We start from the raw sequence: 13,905 nt of genomic DNA on the forward strand, positions 1-13,905 counted from the left end.
TGAGGCCTGGGCCTTTCCACTGGTAGCCTCTCACCTAGGTGCCGTCATGAACTTAACTGGGAAAATAGTCACAAACAGTAATTTCCTGGCAGAACTGTGTGTCAAAACTGCTAGAATAAATGTGCATGGAGAATAATTAACCACAGGATGCACTGAGTGTGGTTTATGAAGGAGTTGCTTTCAGGAAGCTGTGACCTGAGCAGAGAGGAGAAATGCTCTGGTTCTGTGATTCTCAGTCCCTGAGGCCCTTTCAGAATATGCACCCAGTCAGAACTGTCTTGATATACTAAGATAACGTTTTGGTCTGATTCTCTCACAAGTATCAGTTCAATTAAGTCGCTTAGTTGTGTCCAACTCTTTGCGACCCCATGAATCGCAGCATGCCAGGCCTTCCTGTCCATCGCCAACTCCCAGAGTTTACCCAAACTCATGTCCATCGAGTCCGTGATGCCATCCACCCATCTCATCCGCTGTCGTCCCCTTCTCTTCCTGCCCCCAATCCCTCCCAGCATCAGGGTCTTTTCCAATGAGTCAACTCTTCACATGAGGTGGCCAAAGTATTGGAGTTTCAGCCTCAACATCAGTCCATCCAATGAACACCCAGGACTAGTCTCCTTTAGGATGGACTGGTTGGATCTCCTTGCAGTCCAAGGGACTTGCAAGAGTCTTCTCTAGCACCACAGTTCAAAAGCATCAATTCTTCAGCGCTCAGCCTTCTTCACAGTCCAACTCTCACAGCCATACATGACCACTGGAAAAACCATAGCCTTGACTAGACGGACCTTTGTTAGCAAAGTAATATCTCTGCTTTTGAATATGCTATCTAGGTTGGTCACAACTTTCCTTCCAAGGAGTAAGCGTCTTTTAATTTCATGGCTGCAATCACCATCTGCAGTGATTTTGGAGCCCCCAAAAATAAAGTCTGACACTGTTTCCCCATCTATTTCCCATGAAGTGATGGCACCAGATGCCATGATCTTTGTTTTCTGAATATTGAGCTTTAAGCCAACTTTTTCACTCTCCTCTTTCACTTTCATCAAGAGGCTTTTTAGCTCCTCTTCACTTTCTGCCATAAGGGTGGTGTCATCTGCATATCTGAAGTTACTGATATTTCTCCTAGCAATCTTGATTCCAGCTTGTGCTTCTTCCAGCCCAGCGTTTCTCATGATGTACTCTGCATAGAAGTTAAATAAGCAGGGTGACAATAGACAGGCTTGACATACTCCTTTTCCTATTTGGAACCAGTCTGTTGTTCCATGTCCAGTTCTAACTGTTGCTTCCTGACCTGCATACAGGTTTCTCAAGAGGCAGGTCAGGTGGTCTGGTATGCCCATCTCTTGAAGAATTTCCCACAGTTTCTTGTGATCCACACAGTCAAAAGCTTTGGCATAGTCAATAAAGCAGAAATAGATGTTTTCCTGGAATTCTCTTGCTTTTTTGTTGATTCAGCGGATGTTTGCAATTTGATCTCTGGTTCCTCTGCCTTTTCTAAAACCAGCTTAAACATCTGGAAGTTCATGGTTCATCTATTGTTGAAGCCTGGCTTGGAGAATTTTGAGCATTACTTTACTAGCATCTGAGATGAGTACAATTGTGTGGTAGTTTGAAAATTCTCTGGCATTGCCTCTCTTAGGGATTGGAATGAAAACTGACCTTTTCCAGTCCTATGGCCACTGCTGAGTTTTCCAAATTTGCTGGCATATTAAGTGCAGCACTTTCACAGCATCATCTTTCAGGATTTGAAATAGCTCAACTGGGATTCCATCACCTCCACTAGATTTGTTCGTAGTGATGCTTCCTAAGGCTCACTTGACTTCACGTTCCAGGACGTTTGGCTCTAGGTGAGTGATCACCATCATGATTACCTGGGTCGTGAAGCTCTTTTTTGTACAGTTCATCTGTGTATTCTTGCCACCTCTTCTTAATATCTTCTGCTTCTGTTAGGTCCATACCATTTCTGTCCTTTATCGAGCCCATCTTTGCATGAAATGTTCCCTTGATATCTAATTTTCTTGAAGAGATCTCTAGTCTTTCTCATTCTGTTCTTTCCCTCTATTTCTTTGCATTGACTGCTGAGGAAGGCTATCTTATCTCTCCTTGCTATTCTTTGGAACTCTGCATTCAGATGCTTATATCTTTCCTATTCTCCTTTGCTTTTTACTTCTTTTCACAGCTATTTGTAAGGCCTCCTCAAATAGCCATTTTGCTTTTCTGCATTTCTTTTCCATGGGGATGGTCTTGATCCCTGTCTCCTGTTCAATGTCACGAACCTCCGTCCACAGTTCATCAAGTACTCTATCAGATCTAGTCCCTTAAATCCATTTTTCACGTCCACTGTATAATCATAAGGGATTTGATTCAGTTCATACCTGAATGGTCTATTGGTTTTCCCTACTTTCTTCAGTTTCGGTCTGAATTTGGCAATAAGAAGTTCATGATCTGAGTCACAGTGAACTCCTGGTCTTGTTTTTGCTGACTGTATAGAGCTTCTCCATCTTTGGCTGCAAAGAATATAATCAGTCTGATTTTGGTGTGTGACCATCAGGTGATGTCCATGTGTAGAGTCTTCTCTTGTGTTGTTGGAGGAGGGTGTTTGCTATGACCAGTGAGTTCTTTTGGCAAAACTCTATTAGCCTTTGCCCTGCTTCATTCCGTATTCCAAGGCCAAATTTGCCTGTTACTCCAGGTGTTTCTTGACTTCCTACTTTTGCATTCCAGTCCCCTATAATGAAAAGGACATCTTTTTTTGTGTGTTAGTTCTAAAAGGTCTTGTAGGTCTTCATAGAACCGTTCAACTTCAGCTTCTTCAGCATTACTGGTTGGGGCATAGGCTTGGATCACCGTGATATTGAATGGTTTGGCTTGCAAATGAACAGAAATCATTCTGTTGTTTTTGAGATTGCATCCAAGTACTGCATTTCGGACTCTTTTGTTGACCATGATGTATACTCCATTTCTCCTAAGGGATTCCTGTCTGCAGTAGTAGATATAATGGTCATCTGAGTTAAATTCACTCATTCCAGTCCATTTTAGTTCACTGATTCCTAGAATGTGGACGTTCACTCTTGCCATCTCCTGTTTGACCATTTCCAATTTGCCTTGATTCATGGACCTAACATTCCAGGTTCCTATGCAATATTGCTCTTTACAGCATCGGGTCTTGCTTCTAGTACCAATCACATCCACAACTGGGTATTGGTTTTGCTTTGGCTCCATCCCTTCATTCTTTCTGGAGTTACTTCTCCACTGATCTCCAGTAGCATATTGGGCACCTACCGACCTGGGGAGTTCCTCTTTCAGTATCCTATCATTTTGCCTTTTCATACTGTTCATGGGGTTCTCAAGGCAAGAATACTGAAGTGGTTTGCCATTCCCTTCTCCAGTGGACCACATTCTGTCAGACCTCTCCACCATGACCCATCCATCTTGGGTGGCCCCACATGGCATGGCTTTGTTTCATTGAGTTAGACAAGGCTGTGGTCCGTGTGATCAGATTGGCTAGTTTTCTGTGATTATGGTTTCAGGGTGTCTGCCCTCTGATGGCCTCTCGCAACACCTACTGTCTTACTTGGGTTTCTCTTACCTTGGACCTGGGGTATCTGCTCCAGCAAAGCACAGCCGCTGCTCCTTACCTGGGACAAGCTCACCCCTCCTGACCCTGAACGTGGAGTAGCTCCTCTCAGCCCTCCTGCGCCCGTGCAGCCACCACTCCTTGGACGTGGGGTTGCTCCTCTCCAGAGGCCAGGTGACATGTGATTACATGCCAGATTGAATGCAGAAGCAAGATATGAAAATCTGACCCTTCTATCAAGCCAACTGTTAAAGAGATCTGCCGAAATAAAAACCAAGGTAACTCCTCATTAAATCATTGTTTTGGGGAAATTTTTTATTTGTAAAAAAATATGGTATTTATGTTAACATGTAATGTATTTGTCATTATATTTTAAATTGTTTTTTATTGACATATAGTTGATTTATAATGTTAGTTTCTGGTGTACAGCAAAATGATTCAGTTATACATATATACATATTATTATTTTTCAGATTCCTTCCATTGTAGATTGTTACAAGATGCTGAATATAGCTCCCTATGCTATACATTAAGACCTTGTTAATTTATTTTATATGTGATAGTTTGTATCTGTTAATCCCAAATTTACCACCCCACAACTTCTTTCCATGTTGATAACCATAAATTTGTTTTCTATGTAAGCCTGTTTCTGTTCATAAATAAGTTCATTTGTATAATTCTTTTTAGATTTCACATTAAAGTGATGTATTTGTCTTTAGCTGACTTAGTATGATAACCTCTAGTTTTATCCATGTTGCTGCAAATGGCATGATTTCATTCCTTTTTATGGCTGAGCAATGGGTTTGTTGTTATTTTTAATGGAAGCATTTTCAAAAATTCTCCATTTTAATGTCTAAAATGTAAATAGAATCTGTGGTTTACTGCTAAACCCAATCTCCCAAAAAAAGAAAAAAGATTCTGATAGTTATTAATAGCATTTTTCAATTTCCATGGTATAAATATTCCTTTGGTGGCCAACATTAAGCTTCCAGTGTTTTAACAGTTGGCTTGAAAAATTCCTGAATGTTGCATTCTCGTGAACTTGTACCAGCAGACTCCAGCACACTACTGGATATAACCTACATGAAAAAACAAAAAAAGCAAGCCAAAACCTCTTTGAAGTGAAGTGAAGTGAAGTTGCTCAGTCGTGTCCGACTCTTTGCAACCCCGTGGACTGTAGGGTCCTCATAATTTTTAGGCATATTAAAGTCTCAAGAGAATTTGAAAACACTGCTCTTATGCAAGAGTTCCCAACTTTGTTACCTTCAAGAAGACATAGAAACTGGTCCTATTACAAAGCACAAAGAGCTGGACAGTTGGTGTATAGCTACAGGCCATCCCATTGGGTTTCTGGCAGCCTCTCAGCTGGGAGATCAGTGTCTCGGAGCAGTAGGAACTGACTTCAGGCAGCAGAGCCCGTGTGGCTAGTGAATGAAAAGCTTTATGTGAGGCCTCGTTTCCATCAGCTGCCCACTCTGCCACCCACTGTGGCATCTCTATTAAGAGAACAGCACACGCACTCTTGGGCACTGCACACTGATCTTCTGGACAGAAGAAGCCAGAATTTAAAAAGCAGATGCCATATTCAGCAGCATCTTGAATTCAGATAGCACAGGAGGTTTCTATCCCATGGGCTGGTCATCACTTCGGGAAGTGACTCATGAACACTGGACAGTTAGCTTTGAAACTGCTTTTATGGTAGCCTGAAGACATGGGGCGGTGGCAGGGCCAGCCGGGCTATTTTACCCTTTTTTTGTTGTTTAATGTTTTAATTATTTATTTGGCTGTGCCAGGTCTTCATTGCTACACAGGCTCTTCTCTAGTTGTGGCGAGCGGATGCTACTTTCCAGTTGCTATATGAGGGCTTCCCGTGGCTGTGGCTTGTTACAGAGCGTGGGCCCTAGGGCACCTGGGCTTCAGCGGTTGCAGCACGTGGGCTCAGTGGTTCCGGATCCCGGGCCCTAGAGCGCGGGCTCAGTAGTTGTGGTGCATGAGTTTAGTTGCTCCAAGGCACGTGGGATCCTCCCAGACCAGGGATCAAGCCCACATCTGCTACGCTGGCAGGCAGATTCTTTATTCCTGAGCCACCAGGGAAGCCTAACCCATCTTCAGTTCAGTTCAGTCGCTCAGTCGTGTCCGACTCTTTGCGACCCCATGAATCGAAGTACGCCAGGCCTCCCTGTCCATCACCAACTCCCGGAGTTCACTCAGACTCACGTCCATTGAGTCCGTGATGCCATCCAGCCATCTCATCCTCAGTCGTCCCCTTCTCCTTCTGCCCCTAATCCCTCCCAGCATCAGAGTCTTTTCCAATGAGTCAGCTCTTCGCATGAGGTGGCCAAAGTACTGGAGCCTCAGCTTTTGCATCATTCCTTCCAAAGAAATCCCAGGGTTGATCTCCTTCAGAATGGACTGGTTGGATCTCCTTGCAGTCCAAGGGACTCTCAAGAGTCTCTCCAACACCACAGTTCAAAAGCATCAATTCTTCGGCACTCAGCTTTCTTCACAGTCCAACTCTCACATCCATACATGACTACTGGAAAAACCATAGCCTTGACTAGACAGACCTTAGTCTGCAAAGTAGTGTCTCTGCTTTTGAATATGCTATCTAGGTTGGTCATAACTTTCCTTCCAAGGAGTAAGCGTCTTTTAATTTCATGGCTGCAGTCACCATCTGCGGTGATTTTGGAGCCCCCAAAAATAAAGTCTGACACTGTTTCCACTGTTTCCCCATCTATTTCCCATGAAGTGATGGCACCAGATGCCATGATCTTCTTTTTCTGAATGTTGAGCTTTAAGCCAACTTTTTCACTCTCCTCTTTCACTTTCATCAAGAGGCTTTTTAGCTCCTCTTCACTTTCTGCCATAAGGGTGGTGTCGTCTGCATATCTGAGGTTATTGATATTTCTCCCAGCAATCTTGATTCCAGCCTGTGCTTCTTCCAGCCCAACGTTTCTCATGATGTACCCATCTTAATTACCACAAAACTGGGTCATTTTAGTGTGCTGCTGTGTCACCGAGGCAGGGATTGTCATTACTAAGAAGCGTTTAGCAGCAAGACTTCAGTTGTTTGGCGGGTGTGTGCTTTTTTCTAGTTCTACCTGTTTATTGCTACCAGCCCATCTCCTTCTGCCCCCTCATTCATGCATGCTCAGTCATGTGACCCTGTGAACTCTAGCCCACCAGCCTCCTCTGTCCATGGAATTTTCCAGGCAAGAATATTGGAGTGGGTTGCCATTTCCTTCTCCAGTTTTCTGTTTTTGTGATATTTCATTTCTTATCTGAGATACCTAGTTGCTCTTGAAACTGGCCAAAACAAAGTTGTTGTTTTTTTTTTAAAAAAAGTCTTTTTCAGTATTTCCCTCTCCTCTAGGAGCTGATTTGGGGGTTTAATCGTAAAATGTAACAGTTAAGAAGCATGGAATTTTTAGACCTCACATTTCATAGAGAGTTGTTGTTGTTGTTTTAATCAATGTTGCCTTATTAGAAGGAATTGTTAGAAACTCTAGGTCAGTTCTCATCTCTGGCTGCACAGGGCATCGCTGGAGAGCTTTTAAACAATTCTAAAGGCCAGTCACTGCTCTCTGGGGGCGGGGCCTGGACATTCATATTGCATTCAAGCCCTTTGTGGGATTCTAAATGTGTTATGCCAGAACTAACAGCACTGCTTTACTAGTGCCTCTCAAATTTAACATGTATTTGGATTATCAGTAGACTCCAGGCTGATGCGGTAGGTCTGGAAGGGAACGGGGCTGTGAGTCTAACAAGTTCCCAGGCCACGTTGACATTGCAGGTCCTTGAAACATACTTCGAGTAGCAGGGCCCTGAGATATGACCCTGAGGCAAAACTGGGCCAGCTCAGAGGTCCAGACACTCAGAAAATTCAATTCTCATATCCTTGCAACCACTTTCTGGGGCAGTTTCTAATGTAGCAGTTGCCTAAGTGCTTAATCAAAATTTGTTTTAGGTGATATCTATCTTGCTCCCCTTGTGAGTTTCCCCTCCCCTCCCCCTGCCAAGGGGAAAGATAGCTTAAAAGGTTCTAATCTCATACATAAAACCGTCCCACAAGAGGCTGGGGGTTTAGAGCGGCAACTCCCGACTCCCTTTTGTAAAGATAGTCCCCGGCAGATAGCAGCAGCTCCTGGCTACCAGAAAGCAGATGTGGGTATGCTGCTTGTCTCTGGGTCTGGCTGCAAATGGTGACCTCACGGACATGCTGGGATGCTAGTCAGCCTCAGGAGTTTCCATCTTGATGGTGCTGGAATGAGCAGCTTTGGAAATCCTCAGGCAAATGAGTCAGCGCAAGGATCATCCTGACAGGAGTCACGATTCTGTCTGTGCCTGGGAGAAAACAAAGATCTAGGAAGTGGACCTGGGGTAAATTCTCCACTGTGTGTGTGTGTGTGTGTGTGTGTGCTCGGTCGTGTCTGACTCCATGAGACCCCATGGACTTAGCCCTCCAGACTGCTCTGTCCGTGGGATTTTCCAGGCAAGAATACTAACTGGAATGGGTTGCCATTTCCTACCCCAGGGGATCTTCCTGACCCAGGAGTTGAACCCACATCTGCTGCAGTAGCAGGCGGGTTCTTTACCACTAGTGCCACCCAGGAAGCTCAAATTCTCCACTGTTACAAGTGGATAGGAAAAAAAAATTAAAAAATACTAGATAGTGAAAAAGGAACTATAACTTTTATGGGGAAAATATTGCATCTCAGTAATAATCAAATACCTACAGTTTAAAACAGGACAACTCTGAAAAAGTATAAGGGTTAGTTGCTCGGTTATGTCTGACTCTACGACCCCATGGACTGCAGCCCGTCAGGTTCCTCTGTCCATGGAATTCTCCAGGCAAGAATATTGGAGTGGGTTGCCATACCCTCCTCCAGGAGATCTTCCTGACCGAGGGATCAAACCCAGGTCTCCTGCGTTGCAGGTGAATTCTTTATCATCTGAGCCACCAGTGCCACAGCACTGGCACCTACCTAATTAGCAGTGGTTTTTTTCCTGTGATAGCTGTAAACAGCCACCAAAGGAAGGATGGAAAGAAGGAAAATATAAATACCAGCAAGAGTAAGAGAATTCTGATGGACATGCTTTAGGAGAGCAGTTAGACAAAGTGCCATCATTCTTATGATGTACACAGCCTTGGACCCAGTTGCACGACTTTTGGGAAGCTAGCCTCAAGAAATAATTATAAGTAACCAAAAATTAGACTTATAGTTTTTAAGAGCATTTTTATTTGCATATTAGTTAAAAGACTAGAAACCTGCTAGATGCCAAACCCTGGAGGACTGCTTTTCCAAAACTATTATACCCATTGAAAATGATATATATTAAGTGAAAGAGGAGAGTGAAAAAGTTGGCTTAAAGCTCAACATTCAGAAAACGAAGATCATGGCATCTGGTGCCATCACTTCATGGGAAAACGATGGGGAAATAGTGGAAACAGTGTCAGATTTTATTTTGGGGGGCTCCAAAATCACTGCAGATGGTGACTGCAGCCATGAAATTAAAAGACACCTACTCCTTGGAAGAAAAGTTATGACCAACCTAGACAGCATATTCAAAAGCAGAGACATTACTTTGCCGACTAAGGTCCATCTAGTCAAGGCTATGGTTTTTCCGGTAGTCATGTATGGATGTGAGATTTGGACTGTGAAGAAGGCTGAGCGCCGAAGAATGGATGCTTTTGAACTGTGGTGTTGGAGAAGACTCTTGAGAGTCCCTTGGACTGCAAGGAGATTCAAACAGTCCATTCTGAAGGAGATCAACCCTGGGATTTCTTTGGAAGGAATGATGCTAAAGCTGAAACTCCAGTACTTTGGCCACCTCATGCGAAGAGTTGACTCATTGGAAAAGACTTTGATGCTGGGAGGGATTGGGGGCAGGAGGAGAAGGGGATGACAGAGGATGAGATGGCTGGATGGTGTCACTGACTCAATGGACGTGAGTCTGAGTGAACTCCGGGAGATGGTGATGGACAGGGAAGCCTGGCGTGCTGCGATTCATGGGATCGCAAAGAGTTGGACACGGCTGAGCCACTGAACTGAACTGAACTGAACTGAACTGAACTGAATGGTACTAAGTGCCTATAATACTTAATTTATTAAAAAAAAAAAAGCAAGATGCAGTTTGTACATGCAATATGAAACCAGAAATATGGGAAGAAAAAACAAATTCATGTGAGATCTATTAGCAAGGGCTGATAGGGAGTCTACCAACATGTTTAAACTTGTGTTTGGAGAGTTGGGTTACTTTTTTCCTTTCATGAATTTACCCTTTCTTGAGTATGTGCTTGCTGCATGCTAAGTCGCTTCAGTCATGTCCGACTCTGCATCCCCATGCACTATAGCCAGCCAGGCTCCTCTGTCCACAGGATTCTCCAGGCAAGAATGCTGGAGTGGGTTGCCATTTCCTTCTCCAGGGGATCTTCCCGACCCAGGGATCAAACCTGCATCTCTTATGTCCCCTGCTTTGGCAGGCAGGTTCTTTACCGCTAGCACCACCTGGGAAGCCCAAAGCATTAGTTGCTCAGTCATGTCTGACTCTGCAACCCCCAGGACTGTAGCCCGCCAGGCTCCTCTGTCCATGGGATTCTCCAGGCAAGAATACTGGTGTGGGTTGCCATGCCCTCCTCCAGGGGATCTTTCTGACCCAGGGATCCAACCCGTGTCTCTTATGCCTCCTGCATTGGCAGTCAGGTTCTTTACCACTAGCGCCACCTGGGAAGCCTGAGTATGTACTACTTCTCTAACAAAAATGCAGTGCACATTAAAACAAAAGAAAAACCAAATAAACAGAAAAACAAACCCTGATACTACATTCTTAATTTTCTCCCCAAGGTACAAAGGTATTCAGAACTTCCTCTACTAGCTTTTTTCTTTGTTTTAATCTACAGTAATTTTGAAGCAGACACTCTGGAGCATTTCCTAGCCACCGATTAGTATTTCGTGCTTGATATGTTATTCAAGCAGGAGATGAAAATGTTAGAAAATTCTATCAGTCTGTACCTGCATTTGACAGGTTCATACTTCTTGCATAATTACTGTGGAACCCTAGAATTCTACAAAACTTGAAAACATAAAAATGTCTTTAGCCAGACTCTGAAGCCAAGAGTGTGTTTATTTGTCCTCAACAGCTACCAGAACGTTCAGTACAGCATTTTGTTAACACACATAACCAGAGCTGTACTTTTTCCTCTGATAGACTTTATACTTGTATCAAAAGGCCTGGTCATTTATTTTCCTCTGGAATTTCTCCTTCCTTATCAAGGAGCAAACATTATTTACTCATAACAAAGCAGAAACCTTTGTTCTGACTGATTTTGTTGCATAATTATGTCAGTCCTCTTATTCTTAAAAATGAATTTATGTATGTAACCCATATATTATCTAGTATTTGAAAAATCTGATCAATTCTTCCATAAGCTCCTTTTTTAAAAAACGGGCTTTAGGTCCAATATGGAGGTGCCCAGTGGCAGTGTGAGCTGAGAGGAGTTCGCTGAGTTCCAGGAATTACTGAAGTTGAGGGCAATTGATGACAGAATAGCGCATGAATTAAACACCACGGTTCCAACAGGTTCCTTCCCAGGGAAAATTAATGCCAGCCAAATCTGTAAGCAACTTTGAGTCATTGATGGTGGCCTGTGTCAGTTGGGACAGAGTCATAAAAAAGTGTATAGCTCAGACCTTATCAGTAGTAAAACAGCTCTGAGAAGAGACAGAAAAGAATTTGGATGGTTTAACATTATTAAAGGAAGTTAGAAAAGAACAAAGTTGAAACGGATGCAGTCAGAACTGGATGTTGAAGAGGTGGTCGATGACGGGAGCCGGAAGGTGTTTAATGAACACTGCCAAATTCACTTCAAGCCTGCAAAGAATGAATAAAAAGATACCTTTTAAAAGATGGACCAGCTCATCTCCTAAGAGTTGAACTTGACAGCACGGTAGACTTCCCAGGAGGATTTCTGAGCCAACAGTCCAAGACTTTTGTTGATTTCAGCCCCACTTAGCCAAGACCTCACATATAAATAATTCTGATAATTATGGAGAAATCAACAGCTATTTTATACTGATTCTGTTTAAAAAAAAACAAACATGTTTTTGTAACTATTAAAATAATTTTCTGACTCAGGGTAGAAACAAAAAGGGGGGCGGGGGGGGCTTTGTTTCTTTGACTCACTTCTGCCGTTCTTGACCCAAACTGCTGAGTCCTTAATTTCGCTTATTCCTTTTTTTTTTTTTTCTTTACTACCTGTCATATTAAATGATCTCCTACTTAGGGAGAATGAATCAGGCACCAAAGGCTCATGATTTCTGTACAATGAAAGCAGATGAGAACACATAGTAGTGAATACATGGTTTCTCAAAATGAGGTCCACGAACATTATTTGAGCTGCTTATATAAGACATTTTGGGGCCACATCTCACACCTATCATCAGTCTCTGTGATGGGACCTGGACCATTTACATCTGAAAGAAGAGGCAGGGGTGATCCTTCTGCACCAATGCACTGAGAGCCACAGAACTGTCTCTAATCTAGTACGTTTTTTGGTCAGCGAGCAGGAAAGCACAGTTTAGCTGTGAAAATGCTAAAGCTCTTCAGAATTATGCTGTAGATCAGCACGTCTATCTTCGAAGTTCCTGGACTTTCAAGATTGTCTAGATAGTCTCCCCTAGATATTGCCTCCAGACATCTGACTGTATTCACTGAAAGATTTAGCTTTTCCAATAGTTGTCTCTGTCACTGACTTTGCTTTGTAGGTACGGAAATGGGTACCTCCTCCTTTAGAGATATATATAGCTCAGTGCTCTGTATTCATGTAGAATTTTTAATGCAGTTTTAAAAGCAGGGAACACTCACAAGGTTCAAATTCCCAAAGAACAAGGGGGGGGGGGTCCAGTGAAAATTCCCCTCCAACCCTTGTCGTTTCCTCAGAAGTCACCATAGTTAACAGCTTCTTAAGTATTGGATATATTTACAAACAAGCTAGAAACCCATTCTCTGTTTTAGGGGGCAAAGGGGGAGTATACAGTAGGCTGCTGTATTTTTAAGTTGCTTCTGTGGGTTTTAATATTTATTTATTTGGCTGTACCGGGTCTTAGTCACGGCCTGTGGGATCTAGTTCCCCGAATTAGGGATTGAACCCAGGCCCCCCTGCATTGGAACCCAGAGTCCCAGTCACTGGACCACCGGGGAATCCCTAGATTTGTGAGTTTTAAAAACTCCTTTTGATGTAGAGATATCAGTCGGGTGCTAGTGTGTAACAAGCCACATGAGACCTCAGAGACACATAATAATAAGGATGTATTGCTCATGCTCTGGGGTCCTCAGGCAGTTCTGTCAACACCTCTGGGCATCTCTTAGCTGGTGCAGGACAGCCTTCACTGGGATGACTGGGTTGACCTCCTGCAGTCCCCCGCCTCTCACCTTCAAGCATGCTGCTCCTGGCACATTCTCATGACAATGACGGAGGAGCAAGAGAAGAGGAAACACGCAGGACCTCCTGACATTTTAGGACTGAAACTGGAACAGCCACATCATAGTCACGTCCCAAGCAAGACACAAAGCCATCCTAGATTTGAGGGGCTGGGGAAACGGACAGCGCCTCTTTAAGGAAAGGATTTCAGCGTCACGTGCAAAGGTGTGGCGACAGGGGAGGAATGGAGAGCAGAAGCCTGCAACATTCTGATGATACAAATGCCGCTCCCTGCTGTGAACCCTCCACTCTTTGTTTTATCTTTCATCCACAAAAGGAAAGAGGCAGGGGAGGGCGTGCCTGATACAGCCCTGGACCACCTCTCAGAACTGGGCCACTAGTTTTATTGTCTCCCCCAGACTTAAGAAAGTATCGCGTCAGTTACACATGAACAGCGTGTTCTAGAGATCTGCTGTACCAGCCTGTGGCCACAGTTAACAGTACTGTATTGCGCACTTAAAGTTTAGGGTAAGAGAGTAGCTCTCATGTTTGTGTTTTTACCACAATAAAAAATTATGACACTCAAAAAAAAAGAAGAAGAAGCCATGATTGCAATCTGAATGTCCAAAAGCTCATCGTAATAATAATCCTGGCTTAGTATCCAAGTATTGGCTTCCCAGGTGGTGCAGTGGAAAAGAATCTGCCTACCAATGCAGGAGACACAAGAGACGCAAAAACCTACGGAGAACAAATGCTCAGAGGTGGGATTGTACCTACCGCGTTCCAAGAACTCCAGTAGCCTGACAGTGCAAGAACAGAGGGCCCACAATGAGCAGTGAGGAGGTAAGGTTGGACTTAGGGTAGGGCCAAAGAGGGGTGCTGAGGCTCACACTCACAGTTGCTTGTCTTCATC

At 43.7% G+C, this 13,905-nt stretch overlaps 1 pseudogene; it reads left to right on the top strand.

Moving 5' to 3' along the window:
• The first annotated feature begins 11,034 nt into the window (after positions 1–11,034).
• Positions 11,035–11,460, top strand: LOC138444071 (protein MIX23-like; annotated as a pseudogene).
• Positions 11,461–13,905: the final 2,445 nt, after the last annotated feature.

This window comes from Ovis canadensis, chromosome 7 (assembly GCF_042477335.2).
Source record: "Ovis canadensis isolate MfBH-ARS-UI-01 breed Bighorn chromosome 7, ARS-UI_OviCan_v2, whole genome shotgun sequence".
NCBI classification, from domain to species: Eukaryota; Metazoa; Chordata; class Mammalia; order Artiodactyla; family Bovidae; genus Ovis; species Ovis canadensis.